The sequence below is a fragment of the Pristiophorus japonicus genome, chromosome 12 (assembly GCF_044704955.1).
Source record: "Pristiophorus japonicus isolate sPriJap1 chromosome 12, sPriJap1.hap1, whole genome shotgun sequence".
Lineage (NCBI taxonomy): Eukaryota > Metazoa > Chordata > Chondrichthyes > Pristiophoridae > Pristiophorus > Pristiophorus japonicus.
In genome coordinates, this window is record NC_091988.1 from 196122969 (window position 1) to 196144910 (window position 21942).

Genomic DNA, 21942 nt, shown 5'->3' on the forward strand with positions numbered 1-21942 from the left:
GAGGCATTTGAAGGCACATTTTTATTATATATACAAATGTTAAAAATAAAATGAAGCTGTTGGCAATTGTCAATAAACACTCGTATATTTATTATATAAAAAAATAGGTTTAGCATTTTGGAAACATTTGATACTGCATTTTTATTATGTGCATATATATAAAAGATAGATTTAATATTTTGGGGGGTTTTGAGAGTGCATTTTTATTATATATACATATATTAAAAATAAAATGAAGCTGTTGGCAATTGCCAATAAACACCTGCATATTTATTATATAAAAAAAGGTTTATCATTTTGGGGACATTTGAGAGTGCATTTTTATTATATGTATATATATATAAAAGAGAGGTTTAATATTTTAGGGGGACTGGAGAGTGCATTTTTATTATATATACATATATTTAAAATAAAATGAAGCTGTTGGCAATTGCCAATAAACACGTATATTTTTTATATATATATATAAAGAAGTTTAAGAATTTGGGAGTAATTACCAATAAACACCTGTATATTTTATATATAAAGAGGTTTAAGAATTTGGGAGCAATTGCCAATCAGTAGTTGACAGCGGGTGCAGCAGGTTGAGCGTCCCCCCGCACCCCTGTGCCCCGGGCCGGAGGGGCTGTGTTGCCGGCGGACGGTGTTGAGCGGGGCACCGGGCGGCGCAGCCTCGTTGTGGCGGGGGGAGCGCGGCGCCGCCATATTGTGGGGAGTCGGAGTGAGCGCGGCGCCCGGAGTTACAGGGCAGGGGAGCGCGGCGGCGGCGGCATTGACACACACTGACACACACATATAGCAGACAGACAGACAGAAAGGAAGGAAGGAAGGAAGGAACCAAACTTGAATACTAAAAAAAAAAATAATTAAAAAAAAAACCAAATAATTCTTTCCAAGATTAATAAAGCTGCCCGCTGCCAGCATCAGGCCAGGTAAGCAGAGTGTGTGATGGTTGTGGTGTCTGGGAGGGAGGGAGGGGGAAAGAGGCGAGAGAATGACCCGCTGGACAGCAGAAGGGGAATCATTACCACCATAATCATTGGGGGAGGGGGTAATTGGAATCCCCCCCCCCCTGTACTGGGGTAATTGTAATCCCCCCCCCCCTGTACTGGGGGAATTGTAATCCCCCCCCCCCCTGTACTGGGGGAATTGTAATCCCCCCCCCCCTGTACTGGGGGAATTGTAATCCCCCCCCCCTGTACTGGGGTAATTGTAATCCCCCCCCCCCTGTACTGGGGTAATTGTAATCCCCCCCCCCCTGTACTGGGGGAATTGTAATCCCCCCCCCCCTGTACTGGGGGAATTGTAATCCCCCCCCCCTGTACTGGGGTAATTGTAATCCCCCCCCCCCCCTGTACTGGGGGAATTGTAATCCCCCCCCCCCCCTGTACTGGGGGAATTGTAATCCCCCCCCCCCCCTGTACTGGGGGAATTGTAATCCCCCCCCCCCCCTGTACTGGGGGAATTGTAATCCCCCCCCCCCCCCCTGTACTGGGGGAATTGTAATCCCCCCCCCCCCTGTACTGGGGTAATTGTAATCCCCCCCCCCCCACTGTACTGGGGGAATTGTAATCCCCCCCCCCCCTGTACTGGGGTAATTGTAATCCCCCCCCCCCCCCTGTACTGGGGGAATTGTAATTCACCCTGCCCCCCCCTGTACTGGGGGAATTGTAATCCCCCTCCCCCCCCCCCCCCACCTGTACTGGGGGAATTGTAATCCCCCCCCCCCCCTGTACTGGGGTAATTGTAATCCCCCCTCCCCCGTACTGGGGTAATTGTAATCCCCCCCTGTACTGGGGTAATTGTAATCCCCCCCCCCCCCCTGTACTGGGGGAATTGTAATCCCCCCCCCTGTACTGGGGGAATTGTAATCCCCCCCCCCCCCCCTGTACTGGGGGAATTGTAATCCCCCCCCCCCCCTGTACTGGGGGAATTGTAATCCCCCCCCCCCCCTGTACTGGGGGAATTGTAATCCCCCCCCCCCTGTACTGGGGTAATTGTAATCCCCCCCCCCCCCACTGTACTGGGGGAATTGTAATCCCCCCCCCCCCTGTACTGGGGGAATTGTAATCCCCCTCCCCCCCCCCCACCTGTACTGGGGGAATTGTAATCCCCCCCCCCCCCCCCGTACTGGGGTAATTGTAATCCCCCCTCCCCCGTACTGGGGTAATTGTAATCCCCCCCTGTACTGGGGTAATTGTAATCCCCCCCCCCCCTGTACTGGGGTAATTGTAATCCCCCCCCCACCCCCGCCCCGCCCCCATACTGGGGTAATTGTAATCTGCCCCCCCGTGCACTGGGGTAATTGTAATCCCCCCCCCCCCCACTGTACTGGGGGAATTGTAATCCCCCCCCCCCCCTGTACTGGGGTAATTGTAATCCCCCCCCCCCCTGTACTGGGGGAATTGTAATCCCCCTCCCCCCCCCCCCACCTGTACTGGGGGAATTGTAATCCCCCCCCCCCCCCCGTACTGGGGTAATTGTAATCCCCCCTCCCCCGTACTGGGGTAATTGTAATCCCCCCCTGTACTGGGGTAATTGTAATCCCCCCCCCCCCTGTACTGGGGTAATTGTAATCCCCCCCCACCCCCGCCCCGCCCCCATACTGGGGTAATTGTAATCTGCCCCCCCGTGCACTGGGGTAATTGTAATCTCCCCCCCCCCCCCCCTGTGCACTGGGGTAATTGTAATCTCTTCTCCCCTCCCCCCTGTCTACTGTGGTAATTGTAATCTCTTTTCTCCCCCCCCTTGTACTGGGGTAATTGTAATCTCCCTCCCCCCGGTGTACTGGGGTAATTGTAATCTCCCTCCCCCCGGTGTACTGGGGTAATTGTAATCTTCCCCCCCCCCTCCCAGTGTACTAGGGTAATTGTAATCCCCCCCCCCCCCCCCCCCCCGTGTTCCTGGAGTAATTGTAATCCTCCCCTTGTGATCTTATTGAACTGTATAAGATTCTAAGGGGGCTTGACAGGGTAGATGCAGAGAGGATGTTTCCCCTCGTGGGGAATCGAGAACTGGAGGGCATAGATTCAGAATAAGGGGTCGCTCATTTAAAACGGAAATGAGGAGGAATTTCTCCTGAGGGTCGTGAATCTTTGGAATTCTCTACCCCCAAAGAGCTGTGAAGGCTGGGCCATTGAATATATTTAAGGTGGAGATAGTCAGAATTTTGAACGATAAGGGAATCAACGGTTATGGGAAGCGGGCAGGGAAGTGGAGTTGAAGCTAAGTTCAGATTGAAGGATGAAAGTTGTTTGTATTTTGTAATAAGTTGAGATTTAAAGAAAAAAAACTGCATTCAGGAGTTTTCTTGATGGTAAAATTCAGAATGCAGTGGACTGGCAAAGATGTCCGTTTTTATAAAATATATTGGTCTTCTGTAAATTAGAATCTGGGTTGTGACTTCAAATTAACAGCAGCAGGCTGTATTGTCTGTTGGTAGGAAAGGGGAAGTTGGGCTGCTGGTGTGAATGTTGCAGCTTGCAGAGTCTAGAAATGATCTGCATGGGAGAGGGGCTGGACCAGTTTGTTCACTTTTTTTTTTAAACATATAAAGGCACGATTGATTTAATTCTATTTCTCTGCAGTCAACAATTCAGATGTTGGTAAAATGGTTTCTGTAGAATATATTAACTCTAAAGGCTAACTTCTCATTTTAAGAGGTAGAGATGAAAGGAAAGAAATGTATATCTATTTTAATCTCCATAGACAGATCAATAGCGATCCACTGATGAGTAGAAAGAACTCCTGAGAATTTAAATTAAAAACACACAATGCTGGAAATACACAGCATCTGAAAAGAGAAAATACAAATTTCTACCTGAAACATTAACCTGATTTCTTGATGGACTTCTGTATTTTAGCTTTCCTGATGCTGATGGACTTTTGTATTTTAGCATTTTCTGTGCGAGCTTGGACTCTGCTTCCGTGACCTGAGATCTGGTTAACTCCCAGGTTGTGGAGAAATTGGCGACTTGAAGTAACAGCGAGGGGTGGAGGGTAGTGTGGTTGATGTTTTGTATGTGGACTTTCAAAAGGCGTTTGATAAAGTACCACATGATAGACTTGTTTGTAAAATTGAGGCCTCAGGAAGAGACATGGACAGAGTCGTGACAGATGAAATTTAACACAGAGAAGTGTGAAGTGATTCAATTTGGTAGGAAGAATGAGAGGCAGCAATATAAACTCAATGGTACAATTTTAAATGGGGTGCAGGAACAGAGAGACCTGGGAGTGTATGTATACAAGTATATGAAGGTGACGGCACAAGTTGAGAAGGCTGTTGACACATACAGGATCCTTGGCTTTATAAATACAGTTCAAAAGCAAGGAAGTGATGCTAAACCTTTATAAAACACTGGTTAGGCCTCAGCTGGAGTATTGTGTTCAATTCAGGGCACCACACTTGAGGAAAGTTGTCAAGGCCTCAGAGATGCTTCAGAATGACTAATTGAATAGCCATTGGAGGGAGCAGCGTGTGGTGGCATACCACTGCAGGGAGCAGCACGTGCTGCTGCAGGAGGGCGACGGCTACGAAGCCAGGTCGCTGATTGCAGTGCGGGCAGGCACAGCAGGAGGGGGCGAAGGAGCGACAAGAGTTTCTAGAAGGAAGTGACCGGGGCCCAGGAGAAGCGAGGGGCCCAGGAGAAGTGAGGGGCCCAGGGACAGCACGGGCCAGCCCACACTGTGATATGTGTGCGCACTCGGTCTGTGCAGCAGAGCTGGTCTCTGGTCGTCTTGGGTAATTCTTGCCACTGTCAAGCCCGTGTGGTGGCTGGTGTGCAATGTTCACCACACGTTTTTTAAAAAAAATCCACGCATAGGCATCAGATGTAGTTCGGGATCTGGAATATTAGATCCTTCATTGAAACACCTGTAAACTCATTCCTTTTGGCATGGAAGCAAGTCATCCTTGTTTCGAGGGACTGCCTATGATGATGATGCTTCAGAGGAGATTTACTACATCTTGGAGGGTGGAAGATGCCTGTGCGGGATTTTTTTTAACGTGTGGTGACTGTTGCACACCAGCCACCACACGGGCTTGACAGAGCTAGGTCTTGGTCCAGTGGCAAGGATTGACCAAGACGACTGGAGACCAGCTCTGCTGCTAGAATGGTACCGAGGATGAAAGACTTGAGTTACGTGGAGCGACGAGAAGCTGGGGTTGTTCTCCTTAGAGCAGAGAAGGTTAAGGAGAGATTCGATAGAGGTGCTCAGAATCATGAATAGTTTTGATAGAGTAAATGAGGAGAAACTTTCCAGTGGCAGGAGGATTGGTAACCAGAGGTCGCAGGTTTAAGGTAAAAGAACCAGAGGTGGCATGTAGATTTATTTTTTATGCAGCATGTTATAACTTGGAACGCACTGCCTGTAAGTCGGGAAGCATTCAATAGTAACTTTCAAAAGGGAATTGGATAAATACTTGAAGGGGGAACATTTGCAGGGCTATGGAGAAAGAGCAAGGGGAGTGAGACTAATTGGATAGCTCTTTCAAAGCCGGCGAATGGGCCGAATGGTTGTTCTATGTATTTGACGGTGTGCTTTAAACGTTTTAGTATCAATCTCCAGTTTGTTAGCTTTGAACTCTGGGGGAAATGGCCTCTGGGGAGATTGCACATCAGGGAAATCAGTTCCTCGATGTGGACCGTTATCTGTGAACTTCCAGAAGGCCTGGTGTTTAAAGCTGAGTTTCAGCGGTGATATTTTCTTTGGCTAATGTGTAGAAGTATTTGCCAGCACTACTTTCAGAAGGTGGCTTCAAAATGGTGACTTTGTATTAATGCCTCATTTTTTTAGATCTTTTTTGTAAGCTTGTTTTTGTGTTACATAGACAAGTGGACGTTTGGACGCACCCTTGGTAGTAGGCTACTTTTTAACAAGCTGAAGAGGATGCAGTCCCACAGATTGGTAACTAAGAAGGCAAATATAAATTAGAATTGACTTGATTTACTGATTAAACTTGCAGTATTTGTGGGGGAACAAGGGTTAACATTTTGGAATTTCAGTTGACTTGTGCAAAATGTTGGATTTTATCATGCTCACTGCAGTGGGGCTTGAGTATGTTGCTTTTAAAGAAGATTTATTTGGGGTAAAATGCAATAATTGGAAATTAAGTGTTATAATATTGAAAGCATTAATATTTGGATTGACATTTATTTATTCCCTTTTTAAGAATTTATTGGAAAATTTTAATAGGCTGTTGTTCAAATTCAGAGTAGCAATCGGGCCTTTCTTAAAATGATTGTGTTTGGGTAACTTGGATTTAATCGTTAATCACTAATATTTTAAGTATCATTTAAAATTTATCGTGATTACAAATGTTCGTACGGTGACATTTAAAAACATTGCTAATTGTAGCAGGACTTTAATCATGGATTTTTGGGTTGCAAAATCTGGGTTGAATAGGGTTGTTGCAATTTCTGTGACTACAAATGTAATCCATGTAACTGCTATGTGTAAGTGAATTGTGCCATTTGGTGATTGGCACTGTGGCAGATTAGTACTTTAAATTCACTGACCGATATTTGCTGCTTTATATATAAATTATGCCATGATTAACCCGTGTTAATCATTCAATGTTAATGCCATTGTGCATGATTTATATTGGGGCACAGTTGAAAATACGACGCATCCTACTAGCAATGTTCCTTTTAAGTCGCGCAGCTCTCTGGAGGTCCTGTGCAGCCAGCTCACCGGCTTTTGAGTAGAAAAACTGCGCATGTGCGGAAATTTGAATCGGCTGCCCGCTCAAAATAAAATTAAATGGACCGTTGCCTGCCAGCATAAGAGCATTGCAAATTGATTATCACCATCTCCCTAAAATCATCAATACAATAAAAAAAGCTAGCAAACATCCTGCGCCCTAATTCATAGGTTGCTGTTTTATAATGATGGTGTGCAATATTTTACGAGTTGGAAATTGCGGTCGGAGTACCACCTCCGGAGTACGCTTCTCACCTGTGAAACATTTCCGCACCTACCTCCATACGTCCAGGCTGTGAAGAGTTCCAGTCTCGGGCCTGCAGGCAGACGTCTGCGTAAAGGCCCAGGGATGCAGGCAGTTCGGAAGCGTCCCTGGGATCATGTGGGCCCGGTCCTCCAATCACAAAAGGAGGATTCCATTGCGGTAGTTTACGAAGGAATCTCCTAGTGATATGCAATGGAATTGTCAAATAATTAAACAATTTACATAATTCTAATAAATATAAATGTGCTGATTTTCAATGAAAGTCCCTTCATTACACCAAATACAATAAAAAAAATTAAATTTTAAACATCTTAATCCGGGCCAATATTTTCATAAACTAATTGAAAGTATATGTGTGTGTGCACAATTTTGGCCTTCTAAATGTTTATTTTAAGGCTTATATATACCCTTGTGCTGATGAATGCAGGCCCTATGCCTGCTTTTACCAGCTGTAAGTGTTTGTGGGCAGTTGTTGGGCAAATAACCCAACTCTGCAGCAGCAATACCGATTTTACAGTCGGTTCGCAAGTGCACTTGGAAACCTGGAAGTTGCAGGGCCCTTCCAGGTGGATTACGACAGCATATGCTGAGTGTACACCGCAATTTCTGTCCTTGCAACATTCTGCTGCTAAAGTGGAGTTCTATTTAAGACTCTATTAAAGCCTCTGCCTTTAAGGCCACAAAGTCTAACTGGTGTAAATCTTGAGTTCAATTAGCCGTTACTGTTTTTGGTGAAGGAAGGTTGCAGATAACGGTTGCTTGCAAATTGCCAGCTCCAGGTCAGAAGAAACCAGTATAAAATGACTGCTATTATAGACTCAATTCAGTGCTTTTATGTGTTAAAATTCATATTATCTAATATTATTAACAATGTAAATAATACAAGATTGGGAATTTAGTCCGTAATAAATTCAAATGATCAGATAATTTGATTTTCACTTCGAATTAAGAGCAGAGTGCGTATAGCCGAGGACCTATACCTGGGAGAGTGAAGCATTGCCTCAAGTCTCTTACTCTCACTCTTCACCGAGGCATAAAAATGCACGGGCCTTACACTAAACATTTGTAAGACAAAGGTCCTCTGCCAACCTGACCCTGCCACACAGCACTGCCCCCCAGTCATCAAGATCCATGGCGCGACCCTGCACAACGTGAACCACTTTCCATACCTCGGGAGCCTATTATCAACAAGGGCAGACATCGACGATAAGGTTCAACACAGCCTCCAGTGTGCCAGGGCAGCCTTCAGCTGCCTGAGGAAGAGAGTGTTCGAAGATCAGGCCCTCAAGTTTGGCACCAAGCTTGTGGTTACAGGGCTGTAGTGATTCCCGCCCTCCTGTATGGCTCAGACGTGGACCATAGAAACATAGAAAATAGGTGCAGGAGTGGGCCATTCGGCCCTTCGAGCCTGCACCACCATTCAATAAGATCATGGCTGATCATTCACCTCAGTACCCCTTTCCTGCTTTCTCTCCATACCCTTGATCCCTTTAGCCGTAAGGGTCATATCTAACTCCCTCTTGAATATATCCAATGAACTGGCATCAGTGATTCTCTGCGGTAGGGAATTTGACAGGTTAACAACTCCTGAGTGAAGAAGTTTCTCCCCATCTCAGTCCTAAATGGCTTACCCCTTATCCTTGGACTATGTCTCCTGCTTCAGGACTTCCCCAACATCGGGAACGTTCTTCCTGTATCTAACCTGTCCAGTCCTGTCAGAATTTTATGTTTCTATGAGATCCCCTCTCATCCTTCTAAACTCCAGTGAATACAGGCCCAGTCGATCCACACTCTCCACATATGTCAGTCCTGCCAACCCAGGAATCAGTCTGGTGAACCTTCGCTGCACTCCCTCAATAGCAAGAACGTCCTCAGATTAGGAGACCAAAACTGAACACAATATTCCAGGTGGGGCCTCACCAAGACCCTGTGCAACTGCAGTAAGACCTCCCTGCTCCTATACTCAAATCCCCTAGCTATGAAGGCCAACATACCATTTGCCGCCTTCAATGCCTGCTGTACTTGCATGCCAACTTTCAATGACTGATGTACCATGACACCCAGGTCTTGTTGCACCTCCCCCTTTCCTAATCTGCAGTCATTCAGATAATCTGCCTTTGTGTTTTTGCCCCCAAAGTGGATAACCTCACATTTATCCGCATTATACAGCATCTGCCATGCATTTGCCCACTCACCTAACCTGTCCAAGTCACCCTGCAGCCTTTTAGCGTCCTCCTCGCAGCTCACACTGCCACCCAGCTTAGTGTCATCTGCAAACTTGGAGATATTACACTCAATTCCTTCATCTGAATTATTAATGTATATTGTAAATAGCTGGGGTCCCAGCACTGAGCCCTGTGGCACCCCACTAGTCACTGCCTGCCATTCTGAAAAGGACCCGTTTATCCTGACTCTCTGCTTCCTATCTGCCAACCAGTTCTCTATCCACGTCAGTACATTACCCCCAATACTATGTGCTTTAATTTTGCACAACAATCTCTTGTGTGGGACCTTGTCAAAAGCCTTTTGAAAGTCCAAATACACCACATCCACTGGTTCTCCCTTGTCCACTCTACTAGTTACATCCTCAAAAAATTCTAGAAGATTTGTCAAGCATAATTTACCTTTTATAAATCCATGCTGACTTGGACCGATCTTGTCACTGTTTTCCAAATGTGCTGCTATTTCATCTTTAATAATTGATTCCAACATTTTCCACACTACTGATGTCAGGCTAACCAGTCTATGATTACCCGCTTTCTCTCTCCCTCCCTCTTTAAAAAGTGGTGTTACATTAGCTACCCTCCAGTCCATAGGAACTGATCCAGAGTTGATAGACTGTTGGAAAATGATCACCAATGCATCCACTATTTCTCTGGCCACTTCCTTAAGTACTCTGGGGTGCAGTCTCTCAGGCCCTGGGGATTTATCAGCCTTCAATCCCATCAATGTCCCTAAAACAATTTCCCACCTAATAAGGATTTCCTTCAGTTCCTCCTTCTCACTAGACTCTCGGTCCCCTAGTATTTCTGGAAGGTTATTTGTGTCTTCCTTCGTGAAGACAGAACCAAAGTATTTGTTCATCTGGTCTGCCATTTCTTTGTTCCCCATTATAAATTCACCTGAATCTGACTGCAAGGGACCTATGTTTGTCTTCACTAATCTTTTTCTCTTCACATATCTATAGAAGCTTTTGCAGTCGGTTTTCATGTTCCCGGCTAGCTTCCTCTCGTACTCTTATTTTCCCCTTCCTACTTAAACCCTTTGTCCTCCTCCTGCTGAATTCTAAATTTCTCCCAGTCCTCAGGTTTGCTGCTTTTTCTGGCCAATTTCTATGCCTCTTCCTTGGATTTAACACGATCCTTAATTTCCCTTGTTAGCCACGGTTGAGCCACCTTCCCCATTTTATTTTTTACACCTCAAATCGCTGGTGAAATACCACCAGCATTGTCTCCGCAAGATCTTTCAAATCCCCTGGGAAGACAGACGCACCAACGTTAGTGTCCTCGATCAGGCCAACATCTCCAGCATCCATTGTGCGCTCCCCACTGACCCACTGACCACACTCGACCAGCTCCATTGGGCAGGCCACATTGTTCGCATGCCTGTCACAAGACTCCCAAAGCAAGTGCTCTACGAGGAACTCCTGCACAGCAAGCGAGCCCCAGGTGGGCAGAGGAAACGTTTCAAGGACACTTTCAAAGCCGCCTTGATAAAATGCAACATCCCTCCCGGCAGCTGGGAGTCCCTGGCCAAAGACTGCCCTAAGTGGAGGAAAAGCACCTCGAGTCTCGTCGCCGAGAGCATGCAGAAAGCAAGCGCAGGCAGTGGAAGGAGCGTGCGACAAACTAGACTCCCCACCCACCCTTTCCTTCAACGTCTTTCTGTCCCGTCTGTGACAGAGATTGTAATTCCCGCATTGGACTGTACCGTCACCTGAGAACTCACTTTGAGTGGAAGCAAGTCTTCCTCGATTTCGAGGGACTGCCTATGATATAGAATATGACTATACTCAATAGATGCAAGAATTCTATAGATAAATGTTGTGGTTTAGTAGATAACTGCACTTGGTAGTATGGTTCTGAGGCATCTAGACAACATTTTCGCCAATCGCTCGGTGCTAAGTTAGCCAAATACAGTCACGGTGGCACTAAAGTGCTACAGTTGACATTGGTGATTTCAGACTTTGGGGAAGAGGGGAAAGAATTTCCCAGGACTCCTGCATTTTTATCTGTCCAGCGAAGTATCTGCTTGAGGACGGTAGGTGAGAGCACAGGGTTTTCTGATTGGCTGCGATGGGCAACGGCCATCAACGCGCAGAATAGAAACACAGAAATTTACAGCGTAGGAGGAGGCCATTTCAGCCCATCGTGTCTACGCTGGCCGACAAAGAGCCGCACGGCGTTCACAACTGAAAAATGGCTGTGGCTGAGTATTCTCTTTTATTTGTTCATGGGATGTGGGCGTTGCTGGCAAGTCCAGCATTTATTGCCCATCCCTAATTGCCCTTGAGAAGGTGGTGAGTTGCTGCCTTGAACCACTGCAGTCCGTGTGGTGAAGGTACTCGCACAGTGCTGTTACAGAGGTGTCCGACGAATACTACTATCTATAGAATACTATTCTGATGTAAACTTTAGTGAGTGTAGGAGAGGGTAAATCATGATGATTCCCCCAACTGACATTAAACAAAAGTCAAGAACCAGGAATGCACAGCCATGTCTTTTTGAAGTGTATGGCCCTGTACAACAACAGCAACAACTTGTATTTATATACCACCTTTAATGTAGTGAAACGTCCCAAGGCACTTCACAGGAGTATTGAGACAAAGAAATTTGACATCGAGCCATATAAGTAGAAATTGGCGTAGGTGACGCAAAGCTTGTTCAAAGAGGTAGGTTTTACGGAGCATCTTGAAGGAGGAAAGAGGGGTGGAGAGCTTTAAGCAGAGAGTTCCGGAGCTTGGGGCCTAGGCAACAGAAGGCATGGCCACCATTGGTTGGACGATTTATAATCAGGGATGCACAAGAAGGCAGAATTAGAGGAGTTCAGACATCTCGGGCGGGGGGGGGGGGGGGGGGGAGGAGAAAGAGAGGGGGAGAGGAAGAGGTTACATAAGAACATAGAAGTAGGAGCAGGTCATACGGCCCCTCGAGCCTGCTCCGCCGTTTAATACGATCATGGCTGATCCGATCATGGACTCTGATCCACTTCCCTGCCCGCTCTCCATAACCCCTTATTCCCTTACCGGTTAAGAGACAGTGGGTGGAGCTTCCACTTTTGAACAGGAAAGTCCAGGTTAGGAGTGTCTCCCACAAGTTTGCCCCCTGTGGTCAGTGTTCTCAAGGTGTAGAACTTAGGTCAGCTTATATATGGGTTACAATGACAGTTGAATACATACATGTCACTGTCTATCTCTGTCTTAAATGTATTCAATGACCCAGCTTCCACTGCTTTCTGAGGCAGCAAATTCCACAGATTTACAACCCTCAGAGAAGAAATTTCTCCTCATCTCAGTTTTAAATGGGTGGCCCCTTATTCTAAGATTGTGCCGCCTAGTTCTAGTCTCCCCCATCACTGGAAACATCCTCTCTGCATCCACCCTGTCAAGCCCCCTCATAATACACATTTCAATAAGATCACCTCTCATTCTTCTGAATTCCAATGAGTAGAGGCACAACCTTCTCAGCCTTTCCACGTAAGTCAACATCCTCATCTCCGGAATCAACCTAGTGAACCTTCTCTGAACTGCCTCCAAAGCAAGTATATCTTTTCGTAAATATGGAAACCAAAACTGCACGCAGTATCCCAGGTGTGGCCTCACCAATACCCTGTACAACTGTAGCAAGACTTCCTTGCTTTTATACTTCATCCCCTTTGCAATATAGGCCAAGATACCATTGGCCTTCCTGATCACTTGCTGTACCTGCATACTATCCTTTTGTGTTTCATGCACAAGTACCCCCAGGTCCCGCTGTACTGGAGCACTTTGCAATTTTCCTCCATTTAAATAATAACTTTCTAATTGATTTTTTTTCTGACAAAGTGCATAACTTCACACTTTCAGCATAATACTCCATCTGCCAATTTTTTGTCCACTCACTTAGACTGTCTGTCATTTTGCAGATTTTCTGTGTCCTCACACATTGTTTTTCGGCCCATCTTTGTATCGTCAGCAAACTTTGCCACATTACACTCGGTCTCTTCTTCCAAATCGTTAATATAGATTGTAAATAGTTGGGATTCCAGCACTGATCCCTGCAGCACCCCACTAGTTACTGATTGCCAACCCGAGAATGAACCATTTATCCCGACTCTCCGTTTTCTGTTAGTTAGCCAATCCTCTATCCATGCCCTTAAGGGACTGGAGGAGATTACAGAGATAGGGAAGGACGAGGTCATGGAGGGATTTGAAAACCAGGTTGAGAATTTTGAAATCGAGGCGTTGCTTAACCGGAAGTCAATGTAGATCAGCGAGCACAGGTGATGAGTGAGCGGAACTTGGTGTGAGTTAGGACATCGGCAGCCGAGTTTTGGATCACCTCTAGTTTATGTGGGGTCGAATGTGGGAGGCCAGCCAGGAGTGTGTTGGAATAGTCGAGCCTAAAGGTAACAAAGGCATTGATGAGGGCTTCAGCAGCGGATGAACTGAGGCAAGCGAGGAGACAGGCGATGTTACGGAGGTGGAACTAAGCGGTCTTAGTTATGCTGCGAATATGTGGTCGAAAGATCATTTCAGGGTCAAATATGACACTGAGGTTGCGAAGTCTGGTTCAGCCTCGGACAGAAATTAGGGAGAAGGATGGAGTCAGTGGCTAGTGAATGGAGTTTATGACGGGGACCGAAAACAATGGCTTTTGTCTTTCCAATATTCAATTGGAGAAAATTTCTGGTCATCCAGAACTGAATGTTGGGCAAGCAGTCTTGACAATTTGGAGACCGTGGAGGGGTCAAGAGAAGTGGTGGTGAGGTACCATTACCATTAAGTGCATGTAGGGAGCACAAGCTCCCTTGAAGTCTGGATGAAATCTTCCAGTTACACTTCCAGTTAGACTAAAATCCAAGCAGTTGCAACACTTGTTTATTACTAGACGTCACTAAAAGAAAGAAGATATTTATATAGAACATTACAACAGTATTATACGTCAAAAATATTTCATTGGATGTAAAGTGCTTAGAGACGTCTTGAAGTCGTGAAAGGCGCTATATAAATCCAAGTTCTTTTTTTGTCTTTTGGACGTTCAAATTTATTCGCAGCCAATTAATTACTTTTGAACTGTAGCCACTTATTACATGGGCAAGCGTAACAGTCAATTTACCCATAGGTTGCACAAACAGCGAATGAAATATATGACTAAGTTACTCTGTTTTGGTTGAGGGATAAATGTTGGCCAGGCCATTGGTAAATTCCCTGTTCTTCAAATAGTGCCTCTTCGGTTTAATGGCTCATCCTTTTTTTTTTAAAAAAAGCACTTCTGACAATGTAGTGCTCCCTCGGTTCTTCACTGGGTTATGTGCTCGAATTCTGGAGTAGGTCTTGAGTCCATGACCTTCTAGTTCAAAGGCAAGAGTGATATCCTTTTAGCAGATTTAAATTTAGATATTTACATAGCAAATTAAAGCTATCTAGTGATGGGACCTCATAAAGCAAAACAATTTTTTCCCAGTCAATAGGATATCCTGGAATTTTGGAAAAGCAAGCCTGAATGGACTAGGTTGTTTCAGCTTCCAAAATCGTAGGGTGGTTTTTGTGAATGGAATGTAAATTATGTGATGGCGTCGGCCTTGGCTCAGTGGGTAGGACTCTGGCCTCTGAGTCAGAAGTTCGTGGGTTCAAGCCCCACTCAACTTAAGCACATCATGCAGGCTGACCCTTTAGTGCAGTGCTGAGGGAGTACTGCACTGTCAGAGGTGCTGTCTTTCAGAGGTGTTGTTCAACCAAGGCCCCCTCCGCGCTCACAGGTGGATATAAAAAATCCCACGGCACTATTGGAAGAAGGCTAGGCAAGTTCTCCCAGTGTTCTGGAAAATAATTATTTAATCCCTCAACCAATATCGCTTAAAAACATGATCTGGTCATGCATCCCATTGCTATTTGTGGGACCTTGCTGTGCACAAATTGACTGCTGCATTTGCATTGCAGCACTGAGCACTCTTCAAAAGTACTTAATTAGTTGTAAAGCACTTTGGGATGTTCTGAGGTTGTGACAGGTGCTATGGAAATTCAAATCCAAGTCATTAAACTTCAGTTAAAAGACCTCGTTCCAATTGTGTTCGTCACTGTGCTACTGATATTCTGCAGATGCTGTATTTATAATAGTGTAACCACAATATGAGAGAGCGTCTGTTACTATTGGCTTTACATACTGTGTTTTCACTACTTCATAGTAATGGGAGAGGTCTGTTATGGAAGGCAACATTTGGTTTGACTTTTTTTGTAAAAGGAAAACAGGCCTGTGTTCGTTATATTCATGCTGCCACTCGATTTAAAAAAATATATATATATATATGTTTTGGTGTAAATATGATACAGAAGGTTTGACCTGGTGTATGTTTGTTTTGCAATTTAACTTTTTTGGGATTTAAAGTTTTGGAAAGTTATGGAATTTTTCTGAATAATCAGTCCGAAAGAGGTAGAGAAGATTTTACAATTGCCATATTTGATACTGTACCATTCTGTATAAATGGATTAAAAGAAAGACTGAGATTTATACACTGTCGTACCTTTCACGACCACCGGATGTCCCAAAGTGCTTTACAGCCAATGAAATACCTCTGGAGTGTAGTCACTGTTGTAATGTAGGAAACATTAAAACAGTGCCGACATTGTTGCTGTCAAGGGGTGACTATTTTTGGCTACTCTTTCTTCCCACATCCCACCCGCAGCATGAGGACACTCTCCATCTAAAAGCCCAAGTGAGCAGGTAGGCGAGGTGTGCAATGGTGGTTTTGAACTGGCTGATGGCTTGTGAAACACTGGGCTGCAGGCTCTCCTGACCTTGCTGATTTGAGACCAGCTGCCACTTGGTGATCACTCCATTCACCGAGATCGAGACTTTGGTATCCAGGGATTTGGGAAGTGAGCTCTGTATCTTAGCATGGGTTGTTTTTAAAAAAAAGTGTTCCTGGGATGTAGGTACCGCAGGCAAGCACAGCATTTATTGCCCATCCCTAATTGCCCCTTGAAAAGGTGGTGGTGAGCCGCCACCTTGAACCGCTGCAGTCCGTGTGGTGAAGGTGCTCCCACAGTGCTGTTAGGGAGGGAGTTCCAGGATTCTGACCCAGTGATGATGAAGGAACGGCAATATATTTTCAAGTCAGTTTGGTGTATGACTTGGCAGGGAACTTGGAGGTGATGGTGTTCCTTCTAGGTGGGAGAGGTTGAGCGTTTGGGAGGTGCTGTCGAAGAAGCCTTGGCAAGTTGAGTGTGTCTTGTGGATGGTACACACTGCAGCTACGGTGCGCCGGCGTTGGAGGGAGGTAATGTTTAAGGTGGCGGATGGGGTTTTTACACCAGCTTTCTCTGTACCTAAAGATAAAGGCCGAGTTTTCCCCCTTCTGCGCTTGTCGGTTTTTGATTTTTCCACCCATTACCTTCAATAAGCAGAATATTTGTGGCAGGGAAAAATGAAAAACCCAGGCTGTAGAATATAGGTGTACACTCGCATAATGCAAAACTCTGTCAGCAAGTTGTCTAATTTCTCAACATCCTTACTTAAAAAGTCTTTATAGTTTTTAATAACTCTCCTACTAATACAGACACTATCCTTGACGAAACCATAATTTTGATCATACGTAACTTGCAGTTTAATGTCACGTAATATTTTTAAGTTTCTCTTTAGCAACATGTTCCCTTAAATAAAAGAGAGGAAAATGTTGGAAGTACACAGCAGACCTTAGCATCTGGAAGAGACTGGTTAAGATTTTGGGTGGAGACCCTTTGTCAGACCTGGAACATTGAAATGTTATTTTTTAGATGCTGACTGACTTACTGTGTTTCCATAATTTAATGCTTTTATTTCAGATGTCCAGCATTTGCAGTGTTTTCCTGTTTTTAAAAAATGCGTTCTCTTGCCTCTGCTTATTCTTGGCACTCGCTGCATATTTTGGAGGCAGACATCTTGGAATTGCAGAATCACATTTTCGAGACGATTCCTTATGGACAAAGAGCCAGTGTTAATTTAAGATGCTCGGTGGCATCGAGATTAAGTGGAAGGGGTCAGTGATAAACTGTTAATTTTTTAAAAAGCTGATGACTTTACATTTATCAGTTACTGCCCGTTCTGATTCCATGGTGCCGTACTGCTAAGGAAAACAGTGTTACTTTAGATTGGCTGTAGGTTTTGAGTTGTGTGATTAGGAGTTGATTTTAGGATTTCAGCTCGTGTGTCAGTTTAAAGGGGTGTGATTTAAAGGGTCATTGTCATAATTTTTATACCTTTTTGTAGTACTTATTAAAGCGATTGCCTCCAAAATAGGTATTTAACAGTGATGTACAATTTCTGTTACAATTTTGCATGAAATGCTCCTGCTCGAGTTCGGAAACTTGTGAATCCAGAGCTGATTGAGAGGTAAATGGTGTAATTTCTATGCTGAGACGAGTATTTTGCAGCATACTGTGGCCAAATTGTAAAGACATTTAAGCAGATGCTCCACAGCTATATGAAGCAACTGAAATCTTAATTTGCCTGAAATGTACGAGATTGATTCATCTGAGATATATGGAGGATGCATGTCAGAGGGGACAGTAACTATATGAAAAGCAAATCGCAAGCGGTAGAGATGCTCATGTAATGCAACACAAGTTGCATCACCCACGACACAATTGCCATTTGACAAACCACCCGCTTCTCCGTTTCTATCCCATTTAGATTGCATATTTGGTTTCTTGAGGGGCGGGAGAAGTATCATATTTTAAGTTTTTGTCAAATTCGGGCATTATGGAGGTAGTTAGTGGCTTTCTGGATGACTCGCGTTAGGATATTTGGCAAATTGGTAGTCCAGGCGTTGCAATGTGAAGATGTATTCTATATGCTAACATTTGAAGTATTTCTGCTTGTATGTAATTGATGCTTGTATGACTGGTCTCATGATATTTTTTGTTAATGCGATGGATTACTAGAGGGTAAACCACCAGAACAAACACAATGCATAAGAACGTAAGAAACAGGAGCAGGAGTAGGCCATTCGGTCCCTCGAGCCATTCAATAAAATTATGGCTGATCATCCTCAAATCCACTTCCTGCGCTATCCCCATATCCCTTGATTCCCTTAATATACAAATACCTTTCGATCTCAGTCTTGAATATACTCAAGGACTGAGCCTTCATAGCCCTCTGGGGTAGAGAATTCCAAAGATTCATAATCCTTTGAATGAAGACATTTCTTCTCATCTTGGCCGTAAATGGCCGACCTCTTATCCTGAGACTGTGCCCCAGACTCTCCAGTCATGGGAAACAGCCTCTCAGCATCTACCCTGTCCGGCCCTGTAAGGATTGTATATGTTTCACACTGGTGCTTGTTTTGAGATTACATTCTAACCACAGCCAACCTGACCATGAATGTTCTAGCAGTGAATCCTGCTGGTGTATAATTGGGAGAATTAGCTGCAGAGTGTGTACACTAATTGGACAGGAAGCACGATTAAATGATGTGCTGTATGTTGGCATTTTTGTGATGCTGATCTCTGTTCAAAGGATTGGTTGACTGACAACAAACCTGACGTGAATTTTAACGTGGATTTATGCGGCACTGCTTCCAAATTGTGGAATCAAATGCACTTCGGGGTGGGGTTTTTATACCGGTATGAGATTGAGATGCTGGTGAGCCAATAATGCAGTCATCGGCCCCCCTGGTAGGATACCTACTGTTGCCATTGAGGCGCAGTTCTGCATGCATTGCACAAATAATATGTCCAGAAGGTGCCTGCAGAGGTCAGCTCTTGCACACACACAAAACTGTAAATGGGGCTAGCTCCTATCATGCAATTGGATTTCCAGAACTGTGTTCCAGATGCTCAGTGCTGATTTAAAATGGGTGCTCCGTGGGAAGCCTCTTCTCTCTGGTTGAGTCTTTAGCTGTTTTGCTGGTAGCTGGTTATTATTCACTGCATCTGCACCATATAACTGCTATATAGCTGAAAGAGATGTCAGTGAAACATATTGCAGCTGTTTAAAGCTGCATTTCATCTGTTGGAACATAAGAAATAGGAGCAGGAGTAGGCCATTTGGCCCCTCGAGCCTGCTTCACCATTCAATAAGATCATGGCTGATATGATCCTGTCCTCAACTCCACTTCCCAGCCCGCTCCCCATAACCCCTGACTCCCTTATCTTTCAAAAATCTGGCGCTCTCCATCTTAAATACATTCAATGACCCAGCCTCCTCAGCTCTGAGGTAGAGAATTCCAAAGATACACGACCCTCAGAAGAAATTCCTCCTCATTTCCGTTTTAAACGGGCGACCCCTTATTCTGAAACCATACCCCCTAGTTCTCGATTTCTCCATGAGGAGAAACTTCCTCACTGCATCTACCCTGTCAAGCCCCCTCAAAATCTTACATGTTTCAATAAGTCTTCTAAACTCCAATGTGTATAGGCCCAACCTGCTCAACCTTTCTTCATATGACAACCCCTTCAACCTCGTGAATCTTCCCTTAATGGCCTCCAGTGCATGTATTTCCCTCAAATAAGGAGACCAAAACTGTATGCAGTACTCCAGGTGTGCTCTTACCAACCTCCTGTACAGTTGTAGTAAGACTTCCCTACTTTTATACTCCATCCCTCTTGCAATAGTGGCTAACAGTCCATTTGCCTTCCTAATTACTTGCAGTACCTGCTGTTTGAATCCTCTGTACCACCGCTCTGTTCTCTGCTACTGTTTTCCCAAGAATGGTCTTTGTAAGCTGCTTTGAGAGGAGCAACGGGCATCCCTCTATTTGCAGGAGGAGGCATTTCACACTCTTGCTTTTGCACCTCACAACATCAATGAAGGCCCATCCTTCTGCCACCAGCCATGTTTACAGAAACATTTGTAGCTGGAGAGGTCAGGTGAAATCTGTATCAAGGCCTCTGTCACTGACTTGTGCATGCTCTTGAACCAGTCCTGCAAACCGCTCCCAACGAGGACAGCTGACACTCCGTCAATGTGGCCCAGCCGTGACCTTTGTGCTACAGGATTCCAAGCAGCAGCAGAAGATCTCTGACCAAATGTCTGCCCAAAACAATTGCTTCATGGAGGTGATGGGTGCCATGTTTGCTTGCCCCTCGCAGTTCATCAGCATTCCCTTTTCTTGTCTAGTTGGATAGCGCACGTGGCCACATGCGCCATTATCTCCCTTGTTGCCCCTTTCACGAGGGGGTCCACTCATTAATGTGTAGCTGGTCTACAACCATCAGTATTGAATTATGCACATTAATGCCCACCCTCCCTAGACAATTGCTATGATTCATTCATTTTGACAGCAATCAATGGTTTTACTGTTATTTAAAATATGAGAGACTACTGAGGGACCAAGGCTCTAGCTGCTTAGTCCATTGAGAAACCCAAGGCCAGGAGGTGAAGAGCGAATGAGGTGTAGCACCAATCAAAGTTTCAGATAGCTGGAATGCTGCAATACAGTTCAGTTATCCAAAACGATTGCAGCCTGCTATGTTTTACACAGCTTCAGACTTGAAATGGGATCATACCATGCAGCAGGCTACAGAAGATGTGGCATCAACCAATTGCACAACATTACTGTGATCAAAACCTGGAAGGAAAGTCCGCCTAAACAACTGACTAGTTAGCCATAATGATGATACTGTCTAATAGAAGCCACTTTAACTGCAAGACACAATCAAAGCGTGTCATTTCTACACGTGCCCTTTACTTAAACTAAATGAAGCATCATCCCCACTGCCCTCAGCCTTACTATTAAGACCTCCAAATACCATTTCCTACCCAGTGCTTCATCAGCAAAAGAACCACGAGCACACAGTAGTGTTTGAGTTCACGGTTTTTGTGTGATGTAGGTGTGTTCAGAGTGGTGGTCCCCAGTACTTCTGCTTGCCAAATTTTATTGTGGATTCTGCCTTCGGTTCTTCCCACTCTCTTTATTTGCAGGACAGCCTCTGAGAGCAGCAGCAGTTGTCTAACAGCTGCTGCTCCTGACCCTGTCCCCTCTGCATTGCTATGTGCTATGTGGTGTTCTAACACTTGAATGAGATGACTTTACATTATAGTGCGAGGTTAGCTCAATTCACCATTGGCACTTACAGTGCCTGAGGAGCAGGTGCCCATCTCTTTCCCTTCCCCAAGATTCTGCTGCGACTATATTATCAGCTCTTCTATTCCCACTCACATAGCTTTAGTAGGGTGATGTACCAGTTTCAAACTGGCCAGTTGTTCCAATCAAATCTCCCCATAGTCGCTGTCTATCTTTGTCAGTATAAGATTAGGGTTTCCGCCACAGGGCTAATATAGAATCTGTGAATGTAGCTTTGACTTTGCAATGTAGTGCAGCAGGGTATTCCAAGTGTTTTGTCTTTGTGGACTGCATTGATGTGTACCATGGTGACCTGAGACCACAAAGTTTAAATCTATGTTCCTGTTCATTTGCAATAATATCGAGTTGCTGATAATTCAGCTGTGGCTCAGTGAGCAGGATTCTCGCCTCTTGAAGGTTGTGGGTTCCAGGGGTGTCAAATTGTATTGTGGATTCTACCTCCAGTTCTTCCCACTCTTTATTTACAGGACAGTCTGAGAGAACAACAGTTGTCTAACAGTTGCTGCTCCTGAGATCTTAACCCTACCCCTGTCCTCTCTGCATTGCCTGGGTATCAAGTGCTATGTGGTGGTCTAACACTTGTCCATGTTTGGACTGTAATGAGGGCTGGAGTTGAGTGGTCCTGGTGGAATCCAAACTGAGCATCATGGAGCAGATTATTGGTGAGTAAGTGTCGCTTGATAGCACTGTTGACGACATGAGAGTAGACTGAT

At 45.0% G+C, this 21942-nt stretch overlaps 1 protein-coding gene across 2 annotated transcripts in view; it reads left to right on the forward strand.

Moving 5' to 3' along the window:
• The first annotated feature begins 666 nt into the window (after positions 1-666).
• The window catches only part of LOC139277637 (casein kinase II subunit alpha), a 121321-nt gene continuing 100045 nt past the window's right edge, over positions 667-21942 (forward strand). Inside the window, exons 1-2 of one of the 2 annotated variants that reach the window (XM_070896380.1) lie at positions 667-932; positions 5831-5907. The gene's annotated coding sequence lies outside the window, so the exon portion shown is untranslated. The remainder of the gene's footprint in view (positions 933-5830; positions 5908-21942) is intronic. The other variant, XM_070896378.1, reaches the window with a different exon arrangement.